General features: G+C 45.0%; 1 protein-coding gene across 1 annotated transcript in view; it reads left to right on the top strand.

Moving 5' to 3' along the window:
- CBLN4 (cerebellin 4 precursor) overlaps positions 1-16,067 on the top strand; it is a 65,503-nt gene that overhangs the window by 47,590 nt on the left and 1,846 nt on the right. The window lies entirely within an intron of this gene.

The raw sequence follows: 16,067 nt of genomic DNA, 5'->3' as shown, positions 1-16,067 counted from the left end.
GGAAGCGGGCAGAGGGGGGAGCGCTAGCGGAGGGGGTGGGGGGAATTTCCGACCCCCCCCCCCGCGATCGGGGCATGCTCCCCCCTTATGCCTGCGACCCCATAGGGCCCCCAAAATGGGCATGTTCGGGGGTCCCATTGACTTCCATTGAGTTCGGCGTTCGGGCCGAACATGCCGAACATCTGGCCCATGTTCGGCCTGTTCGGCCCGAACCCGAACATCCAGGTGTTCGCCCAACACTACTGAACAGGCAGAGCCGAGATTCAAACCCTGGTCTCCTGCATCAGAGGCAGAGCCCTTAACCATTACACCATCCAGCCAGATTAGAGAGACAGTAGACGATTCAACCTACTTTGTAATTGTTTAAATATGAAAGAAAACCCCGGGGTACTATAAAAAAGGTCATTTTTAAGGATAGGAGGTTAAACATAATTGTTTATCTGATCAGTTTATTTCCAACTCAGACAGGGGCATAGCTAGAAACCATGGGTCCCCATAGCACAATTTTGTTTGGGGGGCCCTCAAAACAATTATAGGGCAATTTTGTGCCCCACTTACACACACACAAATGTTTTAGGTAGCCAAAGATGCCCTCAGAACTAGGCAGCCCTCCAGCATTGGTAGCCAGAGGTACCGCAGTATTAGCTAACCCCAGGTAGGCACCAGTATAGTTAGCCAGAAATGCTTCCCACAGAGGTACGCCAAGTATTAGGTAGCCTTTCAGTATTGGTATTCAGAGGGGCCCCCAGTATTAGGTAGCCTTTCAGTAGGAGTATTCAAAGGGCTCCCAGTATTAGGTCGTCTTTCAGTATGGGTATTCAGAGGGGCCCCTAGTATTATATAGCCTTTCAGTATGGGTATTCAGAGGGGCCCCCAGTATTAGGTAGCCTTTCAGTATGAGTATTCAGAGGGGCCCCTAGTATTATATAGCCTTTCAGTATGGGTATTCAGAGGGGCCCCCAGTATTAGGTGGCCTTTCAGTATGGGCATTCAGAGGGCCCCCCAGTATTAGGTAGCCTTTCAGTATGGGCATTCAGAGGGGCCCCCAGTATTAGGTAGCCTTTCAGTATGGGCATTCAAAGGGTCCCCCAGTATTAAGTAGCCTTTCAGTATGGGTATTCAGAAGGGCTCCCAGTATTAGGTAGCCTTTCAGTATGGGTATTCAGAGGGGCCCCCAGGATTAGGTAGCCTTTCAGTATGGGCATTCAGAAGGGCCCCCAGTATTAGGTAGCCTTTCAGTATGGGCATTCAGAGGGGCCCCCAGTATTAGGTAGCCTTTCAGTATGGGCATTCAGAGGGGTCCCCAGTATTAGGTAGCCTTTCAGTATGGGTATTCAGAGGGGTCCCCAGTATTAGGTAGCCTTTCAGTATGGGCATTCAGAGGGGCCCCCAGTATTAGGTAGCCTTTCAGTATGGGCATTCAGAGGGGCCCCCAGTATTAGGTAGCCTTTCAGTATGGGTATTCAGAAGGGCTCCCAGTATTAGGTAGCCTTTCAGTATGGGTATTCAGAGGGGCCCCCAGTATTAGGTAGCCTTTCAGTATGGGTATTCAGAGGTGTCCCCAGTATTAGGTAGCCTTTCAGTATGGGTATTCAGAAGGGCTCCCAGTATTAGGTAGCCTTTCAGTATGGGTATTCAGAGGGGCCCCCAGTATTAGGTAGCCTTTCAGTATGGGTATTCAGAGGGGCCCCCAGGATTAGGTAGCCTTTCAGTATGGGTATTCAAAGGGTCCCCCAGTATTAGGTAGCCTTTCAGTAGGGGTATTCAGAGGGGTCCCCAGTATTAGGTAGCCTTTCAGTATGGGTATTCAGAGGGTCCCCGGTGTTAGGTAGCCTTTCAGTATGGGTATTCAGAGGGGCCCCTAGTATTATATAGCCTTTCAGTATGGGTATTCAGAGGGGCCCCCAGTATTAGGTAGCCTTTCAGTATGGGCATTCAGAGGGCCCCCCAGTATTAGGTAGCCTTTCAGTATGGGCATTCAGAGGGGCCCCCAGTATTAGGTAGCCTTTCAGTATGGGCATTCAAAGGGTCCCCCAGTATTAAGTAGCCTTTCAGTATGGGTATTCAGAAGGGCTCCTAGTATTAGGTAGCCTTTCAGTATGGGTATTCAGAGGGGCCCCCAGGATTAGGTAGCCTTTCAGTATGGGCATTCAGAAGGGCCCCCAGTAATAGGTAGCGTTTCAGTAGGGGTATACAGAAGGGCTCCCAGTATTAGGTAGCCTTTCAGTATGGGTATTCAGAAGGGCCCCCAGTATAAGGTAGCCTTTCAGTATGGGTATTCAGAGGGTCCCCGGTATTAGGTAGCCTTTCAGTATGGGTATTCAGAGGGGCCCCCAGTATTAGGTAGCCTTTCAGTATGGGTATTCAGAGGGGCCCCCAGTATTAGGTAGCCTTTCAGTATCGGTATTCAGAGGGGCCCCCAGTATTAGGTAGCCTTTCAGTATGGGTATTCAGAGGGGCCCCCAGTATTAGGTAGCCTTTCAGTATGGGTATTCAGAGGGGTCCCCAGTATTAGGTAGCCTTTCAGTATGGGTATTCAGAGGGTCCCCGGTGTTAGGTAGCCTTTCAGTATGGGTATTCAGAGGGGCCCCCAGTATTAGGTAGCCTTTAAGTATGGGTATTCAGAGGGGCCCCCAGTATTAGGTAGCCTTTCAGTATGGGTATTCAGAGGGGCCCCAGTATTAGGTAGCCTTTAAGTATGGGTATTCAGAGGGGTCCCCAGTATTAGGTAGCCTTTCAGTATGGGGCCCCCCAAAACAAATATAGGGCAATTTTGTGCCCCCCTCCCCACTTACACACACACAAATGTCTTAGGTAGCCAGAGATGCCCCCAGAACTAGGCAGCCCTCCAGCATTGGTAGCCAGAGGTACCCCAGTATTAGCTAACCCCAGGTAGGCACCAGTATGGTTAGCCAGAAATGCTTCCCACAGAGGTACCCCAAGTATTAGGTAGCCTTTTAGTATGGGTATTCAGAAGGGCTCCCAGTATTAGGTAGCCTTTCAGTATGGGTATTCAGAGGGGCCCCCAGTATTAGGTAGCCTTTCAGTATGGGTATTCAGAGGGGTCCCCAGTATTAGGTAGCCTTTCAGTATGGGTATTCGGAAGGGCTCCCAGTATTAGGTAGCCTTTCAGTGTGGGTATTCAGAGGGGCCCCCAGTATTAGGTAGCCTTTCAGTATGGGTATTCAGAGGGGTCCCCAGTATTAGGTAGCCTTTCAGTATGGGTATTCAGAAGGGCTCCCAGTATTAGGTAGCCTTTCAGTATGGGTATTCAGAGGGGCCCCCAGTATTAGGTAGCCTTTCAGTATGGGTATTCAAAGGGTCCCCCAGTATTAGGTAGCCTTTCAGTAGGGGTATTCAGAGGGGCCCCCAGTATTAGGTAGCCTTTCAGTATGGGTATACAGAAGGGCTCCCAGTATTAGGTAGCCTTTCAGTATGGGTATTCAGAAGGGCCCCCAGTATTAGGTAGCCTTTCAGTATGGGTATTAAGAGGGTCCCCGGTATTAGGTAGCCTTTCAGTATGGGTATTCAGAGGGGCCCCCAGTATTAGGTAGCCTTTCAGTATGGGTATTCAGAGGGGCTCCTAGTATTAGGTAGCCTTTCAGTATGGGTATTCAGAGGGGCCCCCAGGATTAGGTAGCCTTTCAGTATGGGCATTCAGAAGGGCCCCCAGTAATAGGTAGCGTTTCAGTAGGGGTATACAGAAGGGCTCCCAGTATTAGGTAGCCTTTCAGTATGGGTATTCAGAAGGGCCCCCAGTATAAGGTAGCCTTTCAGTATGGGTATTCAGAGGGTCCCCGGTATTAGGTAGCCTTTCAGTATGGGTATTCAGAGGGGCCCCCAGTATTAGGTAGCCTTTCAGTATGGGTATTCAGAGGGGCCCCCAGTATTAGGTAGCCTTTCAGTATCGGTATTCAGAGGGGCCCCCAGTATTAGGTAGCCTTTCAGTATGGGTATTCAGAGGGGCCCCCAGTATTAGGTAGCCTTTCAGTATGGGTATTCAGAGGGGCCCCCAGTATTAGGTAGCCTTTCAGTATGGGTATTCAGAGGGGCCCCCAGTATTAGGTAGGTAGCCTTTCAGTATGGGTATTCAGAGGGGCCCCCAGTATTAGGTAGCCTTTCAGTATGGGTATTCAGAGGGCCCCCCAGTATTAGGTAGCCTTTCAGTATGGGTATTCAGAGGGGCCCCCAGTATTAGGTAACCTTTCAGTATGGGTATTCAGAGGGGCCCCCAGTAGGGATGGTCGGAAATGTCAATTTACGATTCCGCGGTAATTCCGCATTCCGCCATTGCCAAATACCGATTCCGCTTTCCGCTACTAATTTCGGCATTCCAATGCGGAATTTCCGCCGGAAATCGCGGAAATTCCGCCTGACTATAACATCGATTTTCTCAAAAACTATAAGGTCTTTTTGAAAACTTTTTTTTGCATCTTGTTCAGAAGATTCTGTTTAATAAACCCTGAAAATGTGGTGTTTCTAGCACGTACGGGGGCTTTGCTATTAACCATTAAATTCGGCGGATTTTTCCTGTAATGTAAATGCAGAAAATAGGCAGAAGCAGATTTTCTGCATTTTACATTACAGTAAAAATCCGCCGAATTTAGCGGTTAATAACAAAGCCCGCGTAAGTCCTAGAAACACAAAATTTTTAGAGGTTATTAAAATGAATCTTGTGAACAAAATGCAAAAAAAAGTTTTCAAAAAGACCTTATAGTTTTTGAGAAAATCAATGTTAAAGTCGGGCGGAATTTCCACGATATCCGGCGGAAATCCGCCTAACGCACTTGCATTAACGATTTCCGCATTCCGATGCGGAAATGCAATATCTGATCGGAATTTCGGAAATTGCATTTCCGCGGAATCCGAAGGAGCATCCCTAGCCCCCAGTATTAGGTAGCCTTTTCGGTATGGGTATTCAGAGGGGCCACCAGTATTAAGTAGCCTTTCAGTATGGGTATTCAGAGCGTCCCCGGTATTAGGTAGCCTTTCAGTATGGATATTCAAAGGGTCCCCGGTATTATGTAGCCTTTCAGTATGGGTATTCAGAGGGGCCCCCAGTATTAGGTAGCCTTTCAGTATGGGTATTCAGAGGGACCTCCAGTATTAGGTAGCCTTTCAGTATGGGCATTCAGAGGGGTCCCCAGTATTAGGTAGCCTTTCAGTATGGGTATTCAGAGGGGCCCCCAGTATTAGGTAGCCTTTCAGTATGGGTATTCAGAGGGCCCCCCAGTATTAGGTAGCCCTTCAGTATGGGTATTCAGAGGGACCTCCAGTATTAGGCAGCCTTTCAGTATGGGTATTCAGAGGGGCCCCCAGTATAAGGTAGCCTTCCAGTATGGGTATTCAGAGGGGCCCTCAGTATTAGGTAGCCTTTCAGTATGGGTATTCAGAGGGGCCCCCAGTATTAGGTAGCCTTTCAGTATGGGTATTCAGAGGGGCCCCCAGTATTAGGTAGCCTTTCAGTATGGGCATTCAGAGGGGTCCCCAGTATTAGGTAGCCTTTCAGTATGGGTATTTAGAGGGGCCCTAAGTATTAGGTAGCCTTTCAGTATGGGTATTCGGAGGGGCCCCGAGTATTAGGTAGCCTTTCAGTATGAGTATTCAGAGGGGCCTCCAGTATTAGGTAGCCTTTCAGTATGGGTATTCAGAGGGCCCCCAGTATTAGGTAGCCTTTCAGTATGGGTATTCAGAGGGGTCCCCAGTATTAGGTAGCCTTTCAGTATGGGTATTCATCGGGGTCCCCAGTATTAGGTAGCCTTTCAGTATGGGTATTCAGAGGGGCCCCCAGTATTAAGTAGCCTTTCAGTATGGGTATTCAGAAGGGCTCCCAGTATTAGGTAGCCTTTCAGTATGGGTATTCAGAGGGCCCCCAGTATTAGGTAGCCTTTCAGTATGGGTATTCAGAGGGGTCCCCAGTATTAGGTAGCCTTTCAGTATGGGTATTCAGAAGGGCTCCCAGTATTAGGTAGCCTTTCAGTATGGGTATTCAGAGGGGCCCCTAGTATTAGGTAGCCTTTCAGAATGGGTATTCAAAGGGTCCCCCAGTATTAGGTAGCCTTTCAGTAGGGGTATTCAGAGGGACCCCCAGTATTAGGTAGCCTTTCAGTATGGGTATTCAGAAGGGCCCCCAGTATTAGGTAGCCTTTCAGTATGGGTATTCAGAGGGTCCCCGGTCTTAGGTAGCCTTTCAGTATGGGTATTCAGAGGGGCCCCCAGTATTAGGTAGCCTTTCAGTATGGGTATTCAGAGGGGCCCCCAGTATTAGGTAGCCTTTCAGTATGGGTATTCAGAGGGGCCCCCAGTATAAGGTAGCCTTTCAGTATGGGTATTCAGAGGGGCCCCCAGTATTAGGTAGCCTTTCAGTATGGGCATTCAGAGGGGTCCCCAGTATTAGGTAGCCTTTCAGTATGGGTATTCAGAGGGGCCCCCAGTATTAGGTAGCCTTTCAGTATGGGCATTCAGAGGGGCCCCCAGTATTAGGTAGCCTTTCAGTATGGGTATTCAGAGGGACCTCCAGTATTAGGTAGCCTTTTAGTATGGGTATTCAAAGGGTCCCCGGTATTAGGTAGCCCTTTAGTATGGGCATTCAGAGGGGCCCCCAGTATTAGGTAGCCTTTCAGTATGTGTATTCAGAGGGGCCCCCAGTATTAGGTAGCTTTCAGTATGGGTATTCAGAAGGGCTCCCAGTATTAGGTAGCTTTCAGTATGGGTATCCAGAGGGGCCCCCAGTATTAGGTAGCCTTTCAGTAGGAGTATTCAAAGGGCTCCCAGTATTAGGTCGCCTTTCAGTATGTGTATTCAGAGGGGCCCCCAGTATTAGGTAGCTTTCAGTATGGGTATTCAGAGGGGCCCCCAGTATTAGGTAGCCTTTCAGTATGGGTATTCAAAGGGTCCCCCAGTATTAGGCAGTGAGTTAACTTCTCTCCTCCTCTCTGCTCATGTAACTCTGCACCCCAGGGCATCTCCCACAGACCCCCTTATTGCTGCCACTTGGCTGTGGGCCCCATAGCAGATGCTATGGATGCTGTGGTGATCCCTACGCCGCTGACCTCGGGTTCGCTTTAAAGGATAAATACAGTATATATAATTGAAGAAATTGTCTTTTGCACTTTTTGTATTTTTTGGAAATATTAAAATCTGCTCATTTTTATTACTGGTTTCCGGCTACATTTCCTGCTATTATGTATCCTTGTACCTGATTAAAGTACCTTATAATGAGTCTGGAATCAATAAAGCAAAACGTAAAACATTAGTGCCCCACTTTAACCACATTTAATTCTAAGTGGGAAAAAAAAAACACTTTAAAGACGGTCAAACTGCTTATCGTGTATAAGAGTAAAAATGTCAGAAAATGGGAACCATTGCATTAGTGTTCTTGAACTCAGTGGCCCGTGCTGCAATGCACAACTCAAGTTAAAAGCCTTTATATTCATATTAATGAGAACTTTTACAGCTCCTGCAGCCCCAATAAAGGGAATGTTAATGTAGTTGGTGTTTTTATCCCTTTGAAGTGTAAATTGGAATGGCTGCTGTGTCTCTGTTTTCTCTTATGAGGGTGCAGTGAGGATAAACACGAAAGGTGTGACCCATCCGTAATTATCTTGTGCTATTTTTATTAATAACCATGTTTATGTGACTTGTGAATTTTTAATGAGGCCATTAACCTTGCAAACATATTCTTGGTCGTCGGAGCACAAAGCCAGGGTATGCTTTGTCTAATAAGGCCAAGATGAACAACCCACAGCACCTAATCGGCAAACTGCATTCAGTGTTCTAACGGCTATGGATCGTCAGAAGCTGAAATCTGATTGGCTGATTGGCGCGCAATGGCCACCGCTGGTTTGCCTGTTTCTATGGGCAGGGGGAGCTGGAGTTGTCACATTAACTCTCCTCTCTGATCCACGCACCACATATACTTCCTGTTTCTGTGCATCCCATATCATGGTGACAGTGCCATCTATGATGACATCACTGGGGCCGCTGTTACCATGATACGGGATGCCCAGAAACAGGAGTTATATGCGGCGTGTGCACCACAGAGGGGGGTTAATATAACAACTCCAGCAGCACACTCTGCATGTACTCCCCACACCAACTGTGTGGGTACAGTGGGGCTCTTTTCTACCTAAGGGGGGGGGGGGCTCAAACTACTACTTACCTAAAGGGGGGAAAATATGGTTACCTAAAGGGAGAAACCCTTTGGCTACCTAAAGCGGGGAACTCCCTGGCTACCTACAGGGGGAACTCTCTGGCTACCTAAAAGGGGGGGGAACTCTCTGGCTACCTTAATGAGGTGTCTCTTGTTACCTTAAAATGGGTTCTCTTGCTACCTTAAGGGGGAACTCTCTGGCTACCTAAATGTGAGGTTCTCTTGCTACCTAAATGGGGCCTTTCCAGCCATAAGGGCTTTCTGGATACTTAAACAGGGGTTCTCTGGCTATCTACAGGGTGGACTCCCTGGCGACCTATATGGTGGTCTCCATGACCACGCCCACATTCTGATACATAGCCACGCCCATTTTGCACTCCTAGATTTAAACACAGAGCATACTGTGCATGTGCCATTTTATGACATGCACAACACACTGCAGAGGTGTGACACATGGAATTGTGTGTGGATGAGACTTTAAGCTTTCTTTGGGGGGGGGGGGGGGGGGGGGGACCTAGATGTGACACTTGCCTGTGGGAGCTGTAAAAATCATTGGACTGATCCAATGTTACTTCAGCAGAATGGCATATGTGTGTGTATAAACAGCAATATTGATCCTCTCCATGGGAGAATGTAGTATGTACAAAGGCCATTTCCCATCAGGAGTGATTAAATGAATATAATTTGCTGTGGTCGTTTTTCCTGTTTTCAGTATGATTTTTATTTATCTTTTATTTATTCCAGTATACTGTGGCAATATTTTTCTTTTTTGTTAAAGGACCACTATCGTGAAACATTTTAACATTTTACCTATATGAAAACACATAAATAAAAAGTGCATTTCTCCCAGAGTAAAATGAGCTATTAATTACTTTTCTATTATGTTGCTGTCACTTACAGTAGGTTGTAGAAATCTGACAGAACTCACAGGTCTTGTACTAGCCCATCTCTCCATGAGGGGTTCTCAGGGTTTTCTTTATTTTCAAATGCACTTACTGAACAGAAGAAAAAATGAAATACTGAGAATCCCACATGAAGAGATGGACTAGTGAAATACCTGTCAGTTCTATCAGATTTCTACTACCATTTTTTACCTGACAGCGACATAGGAGAAAAGTAATGTATAGCTCATTTTACTCTGGAAGAAACATACTTTGTATTTATATGTGTTAACATGTATTTTAAAGGGACACTGTAGGGGGGTCAGAGGAAAATGAGATGAAGTTACCCGGGGCTTCTAATGGTCCCCCGCAGACATCCTGTGCCCGCGCAGCCACTCCCCAATGCTCCGGCCCCGCCTCTGGTTCACTTCTTGAATTTCAGACTTTAAAGTCTGAAAACCACTGCGCCTGCTTTGCCGTGTCCTCGCTCCCACTGATGTCACCAGGAGCGTACTGCTCAAGCCCAGTATGGTCTGTGCCTGCGCCGTGTGCTCCTGGTGACATCAGGGGAAGTGAGGACACAGCAATGCAGGCGCAGTGGTTTTCAGACTTGGTCTGAAATTCCAGAAGTGAACCGGAGGCGGGGCCAGAGCATCGGTGAGTGGCTGCGTGGGCACAGGATGTCTGTGGGGGACCATTAGAAGCCCCGGGTAACTTCAACTCATTTTCCCCCGACCCCCCTACAGTATCCCTTTAAATGTTACAATTTTTCATGATAGTGGTCCTTTAAATTTACCATACTGCCCCTTCAAACTCTCATAGTATTTTTCTTTCATATACACCAAATACTTGAAATAAGCCTTTATTTTAGGCCTGTAAAAATTAGCTTTAGTCCTATTTACTCAGAAGCATGATAATATTCAAAGCTCTTTTGAATATTAAATTTTGCTAAGTTCATTATATTTTCAAACTGAGCTTTTCTTTTTTCTTTTTTTTTAATCTCGCTAAAAGGTACTTGTTTTCTTGTCTCTGTCTGTCTTTGTCTTGCCTTATTTAAAGGTCACAAGAATTCTCTACTATATGGAGAAGACATACTATCTGAGGTTTTTCTAATATGATGAACTTTTTCTGTGGTTTTACCACATTAAAATGTCTCTTAAATAACTTAGGTTAGTTCTGTGTGTAAGCTGTAATAGCCTGACCTTTCGTGAAGACTCTGGAGTTAGTGCCACACTCCTGTCAAAATGAAAATGGAGTCTTCAGCATGTAAAGAGAACGAATCCCAATGTTTTTCATCCATAGATAGCTATAGCGCACTGGTCCACCTCTCATCTTAGAGTTCCTTTAAAGCAGCAGGGACAGCCATACTATCTCAGGGAAAAAAAACATATAAGTAGATACATACTGTAATGATCTGGCGTCGATTTCCACCGTCAGCGCACACCAAGTGCGCTGAAGCAGATGGGAATCCCCACAATCACAGAAGCAGAGTACCCAGTATATGATGATATATTTGTAGAGAGGAATTCCAACCAGCAGGTGGAGCTGTGGAGTACAGAGGAACAAGTCCTCTGTACAGCCACAGATGCCAGATTGAAATTGCACGACCTGAAACAGTACTGGGCAATATAAACAAGGTAGCAACTCAAAAGAGAGCAAGAACAGAGACAGACTATATGAATGTCTACCAATCTAGTCACCACCCAACGACGGTAGACATATCACAACAGAACAGACCAGAGTGAGAAAGCCAATCGCAAGAGAGGCGATTGCTATAAGAAACACAAGACAGAGCATGAATTGAGTAAAGGAAGACACAGCAATAACTACAATCTGAACGCCAAGGGAAATAACAAATTAACTAACTAAACGCGGTCACCGCACGTTACGCGCAACAGTGACAAGCGTGTTAATATCATGGTCACCGCACGTTAAGCGCAACAGTGACAAAACGTACCGACCCTGACTAACATGGAAAATAAAGACAAACAGATAGCGGGAACGCTTGCTAATCGGTTGCCTAACACCAGGCAACAGCAAGCGTTCATTCCAGACCGACCAGACGGAAGGAGTAACCAGTAGCGACCGCTGCCAAGGTTATACTCCAAGACACAGATAAGCAAGATCCACCACCTCTAGAGCTAGGGCGAATGCGATCTAGGAACAGGACTGAGCGATTCACTATCAGCCACCACAGGAGATAGTGCAATCGCAAGGACAGGACAAAACAAGACAAGACTAGGCAGTACAAATAATACACACAAAACTGACTGCACTAGTAGGAGTGCAAAATGCACTCCCCAAGAATTAACTACGCTAGAATATTTTAGCAACAAGATACCAAGAGGCTGAGTGTCATGATATGACATGAGGATTGTCCATAAACAGTGAGCAGACATGGAATCCAATGACGAACACTTTATTCTGATCCATACATCAGAGAACTTCCATCAGTACAGGAGCATACAGCTTTCACCTAGCTGTCCCACACCAGAATAAAAATACAGTCATATTACATATCATACATCACACTGAGGCTCTAAGATTAGTCTCACTAAACAGAAACTATGACAAGCAAGGAATTCTGGGAGGAAGTGACATTTATACTGAAAACCTTCAAAGGAAGCAGAAACACAAATTGCAAGATAAGTGGATGCAAATCAGTCACCACAGCAGCAAGCCTCCCGAATCTTGCCAGCTGAGAAAAAGGCCTCTTTTCCCTGGACTGAACTATGCAACCTGCATAGGAAACCAACAAACTGACCAGGGAATCAAGGCCAGCAGAGCGGATTCTGACACATACTTGTTCTACTTACAGAACATATGTATTGTACTGTCTTCTTTTTGATTTCAGTGGATTTTACATAGTAGATAAAGAGAAAACTGTTCCAGACATTTCCCATCTTTACTGCCTCTGACTGAAGCCAATCCTGATGTAATATTGTCCCTTACTCTTTTTTTTCTCCTAGAAACCACACTGTCCTGTCTAGCTTGCTTTGTAAACACACGCAAGCACAGCATAAATCTTATTTCAGCAGCTTCTGCAGAGGGATGAGTTGTTTTTCCCTTCTTAGCCTGTCACACTGAACTGTCCTCAGCCAATCAGTGAAGAGCAGGAATGTGGGAGGGGAAATAACAAGCTTCCTTCAACCCGCCAATGTACCAGAATAAAGCCAGGCTGATTCAGACAAAATTCCTTACAGCAGACACATTTATAATTATAGTGGAATGCTTGCAATGCAGGATCAGGATGTAGGCTACATAATAAACACAGAGCAGTGGATAAATGAAATTTGATTATGTGGCTGACAATCCTGCTTTAATGTCTGTTATTTGTGAACCCTAGTTTTTTATGAGCTGAGTCAGAGAAGAGGTTTTTCCAATACCACACTCTCACTTTGTTGTCTCCAACCTTCAGGTAGAACATGGAAACAGGAGTACATTTTTAACTAAATTATTTCACTTTCACAATTTTGCAATATACAGTAAACTTGGAGCTCACAAAATTCAGAATATCAGTTAGTACATAAAGGAATGTTTACTATTCATGGCGATATGGCAATAAAAGCATTTTAAAGAGAATCTGTACTGTAAAATTCTCACAATAAAAAGCATACCATTCTATTCATTATGTTCTCCTGGGCCCCTCTGTGCTGTTTCTGCCACTCCCTGCTGCAATCCTGGCTTATAATTGCCATTTTTACCCAGTGTTTACAAACAAAAGACATAGCAAGTGATAGGCTGAGAGTAGCTCAGTGCGTGAGTCATACAGAGTGTGCAGGGGGCCTGGAGAGGGTGTGTATAGCTCCTAGCCAATCACAAGCAGCACAGCACATTCCAGCCTGACTGTCTCAGCCCGACAGTGCCGACAGAGGAGAGAAGATTAGATCATATAACAGAGACAATACAGCCACTGTGCAAATAGGAAAGGCTGCAGTTAGACAGAGCACATTAGAACAGGTATAGGAACTTATAGGATATTAGAAATAAGGATGAAAATTTTGTTACAGAGTCTCTTTAAGGAGACTGTGTCTGGGCTAATCTTCGTGTACTGTAAAATTTAGAATATGGAATTCCCAAAAAGTTTGTAATTTCATCAGATTTGCAATAGTGAATCCAACCATCGCTAACTGGAAGGCATTCCATGTAGTTGTCTTGTACATTACTTCAAATCTATACAACCATGTTAGCTTATTTTTATTAGTTTTTTTTTAATATTGACTGTGTACTGCTGTTTTTATGAGGTCTAAATAAGACTGATTAGTTAACTGAACATAATGGACCTGATACATTAAACTTTTTAGTGCATATAACTCTTCTTAATATATTTTTTAAGGATTTTTCTGGTTTCAGTTTGCCACATCGCCAACTATAAAAACAAGCATAAGCAAAGTTTTGTGTTTATTGGTACATTATTATGTGCACAAATTAATGCACATGCAAAATTGGTGCTTAAAAGAACTCAATTTGAATGTAATGAGTGGTTCATAAAGATTTTTGCATGGCTGGGTTAGTGGCTATTATGAGACCTGCATACAGCAGGCACTCAGTTATAACACGTAGCAGAGTGGTGCGTCTGCAATACAAAATAGAAGTTTCTGCAGCTTAAAACAAATAAACTAAATAAATATTGTTGCCCTCACACCCCTAAAAGGGTACCTTAACCGAGTTAAAAAAAAAGGTTCACTTACCTGGGGCTTCCCCCAGCCCCCTGCAGACGTCCTGTGCCCACGCCGTCACTTACTGATCAGCCGGTCCCCCGCCATGGCTCAGTTTTGTTTTCAGCAGTGCGCATCCTCGATCCCGCTTCCATCCCTGTGGCCATCTTGCGCCTGCACAGTATGTGTAATACCTACATACGCATGCGTAGTACTATGTACGTACGCATACTGCACATGCGCAAGATGGCTACAGGGCTGGGAGTGCAATCGAAGACGCACACGGCCACAGCCGCACAGGCGCACTGCTCGGTCACTTGCCGAAAACTAAACTAAGCCACAGTGGGGTACTGGATGATCAGTGATGGCGTGGGCACACAACATCTGCAGGGGGCTGGGGGAAGCCGCGCACACTGACTGGCAGCGGTTGCGGCGTGAAGAGACCTAGAGCCCGTTTTTAAGCAGGCTTAGGTTAACTAGTGGTAAATAATCGCTCCATTCAAAAACCTTGTGTGTTGTTAACTAACTCTATGAACGATCTGATTGGTAGACCATATTTGTGCCATCATTGAACCCCTGCTCTTTGTGCAAATCTCATTTTAAATAAATGCTTTATTTTGGTAACTATAGCAGAGGGGGGAAATAAAGGGTTAAAACTGGGGATTGGGGATTCTTTTTTTTAATTTATTTAAAGAGAACCCGAGGTGGGTTCTAAGAATCCAATTAGCTCACAGAGGCTGGGTCTGCATATATGACCCAGCCTCTGTTGCTATACTGTTTGCCCCAGTCTCCCCCCTGCACTCTGCTGTTCCCCCATAAATCAATCGCCGTGCTGGCGACATGCAGCGTGTCGCCAGCCGGCTGTTTACATCTAAAGTGTCAGTCTCTGCCGCTCCCCGCCTTTAACATCACCGCTCCCCGCCTGCGTCCCTTCCCTCCAATCAGCGGGAGGGAAAGGATGCAGACGGGGAGCAGCGCTATGTAAAACTATTTTTACCTTCATTTTGTGAATGACCACTGGCATCTCATTGATTGAATAAGTTTTGGTAATGGACCTAAAGCAACCTTAAAGCAGAGTAGGTGGATTTGGCACAGGTGGACTGTTTTTGGTGATGTAGCAGTAGTTTAAAAAAAGACGCACACAAACTCAAATTTCCAATAGCATCACATATATTATTTCCCAGATTTTTTTTAGAGTTCATACAGAACAAAGAATAACGTAGCTTCAGATGCAGACTTCCACAATAGCCTGAAACGTGCTTCATGGCCAAAAGCCACTACTTCAGAGGCAGAAGAAAAAGTCTATGTGAATGTATGAACCATCACAGGTTCACCATTACCAGGAAAAAAAAAACGAATATGCTGATCTCCTAGTGCCCACACACTTCTGCTCACGTGGCCATAGTTTAAGTGATCTTCTCGTCACTGTATTAATGGATGGCTTGAAATCGTACAACGAAAGACTAATAAAAGAGACAACATTTATACATAGGTTCAAAACTGTAGGTTAAGGTTTAAATACAGATTACAATGTATTGTGCAGAAATGACAGGTTTTAAATGTCAGTATTCTTTTATTTTTATATATTTTTTGTATTTCTTGTGCCATAATTCTGTTTAATTCTTGTGCTGGTAAGATAGGTTTTAAATTCTACAATTTGTTTTAGCTTAAAACTAACATGGTATACAGTTAGTCCCGACTTGCGAACGACCTGGATTCTCTGTTTCCATGGGAACAAGTCAAACATTTTTTTTTTGCAAATTGGACTTGTAGTTTTTTAGAAAATCGATTTAAAAAATATTCGAAGAAAAATGGCTTTTAAACTTGTATAAGCAGGTACAGAGGACAGAGGTGACTCAAAGTGGTACACTGGAGGCACAGGGGGGCACAGAGGAGGTACAGGGGACAAAGATGGCACAATGTTCTGACTTAAGAACAGATTCAGGTTAAGAACAAACCTACAGTCCCTATCTCGTTCTTTAACTGGGGACTACCTGTATAGCCTGAACAAGGCACATTTTAATGAGTTATGATGTTTCTTTATCACACTGAGTCTGTGGTATGTGATGTTAAGCAAACAAGTGGTCTTATCTTTTCATCATAAATTAGCAAGCATCCCTGTGAGACCCTCTTGATGTTGTAATTAAGATATCCAATGGCATTTGTTTATGGTTGCAGAACAATGTATCTCTTTTTTAATGTCCAGTGTATATAAGCTGTGTTCTAAATTTTGCCAGTATACAGGAATCAGTCTGACGAAGGCTTTATTGCCGAAAGCTTACTGCTTTTCTTCTAAGTTAGCCAATAAATGGTATAATCCTGATTCAAAATTTCAGAGGCACATGAAATAACACATACAATCATTTTCAGACAGTA

This window comes from Hyperolius riggenbachi, chromosome 12, assembly GCF_040937935.1.
Source record: "Hyperolius riggenbachi isolate aHypRig1 chromosome 12, aHypRig1.pri, whole genome shotgun sequence".
Lineage (NCBI taxonomy): Eukaryota > Metazoa > Chordata > Amphibia > Anura > Hyperoliidae > Hyperolius > Hyperolius riggenbachi.
Note: the sequence above shows the minus strand (reverse complement) of the source record. Positions and strands in the feature narration are given on the sequence as shown.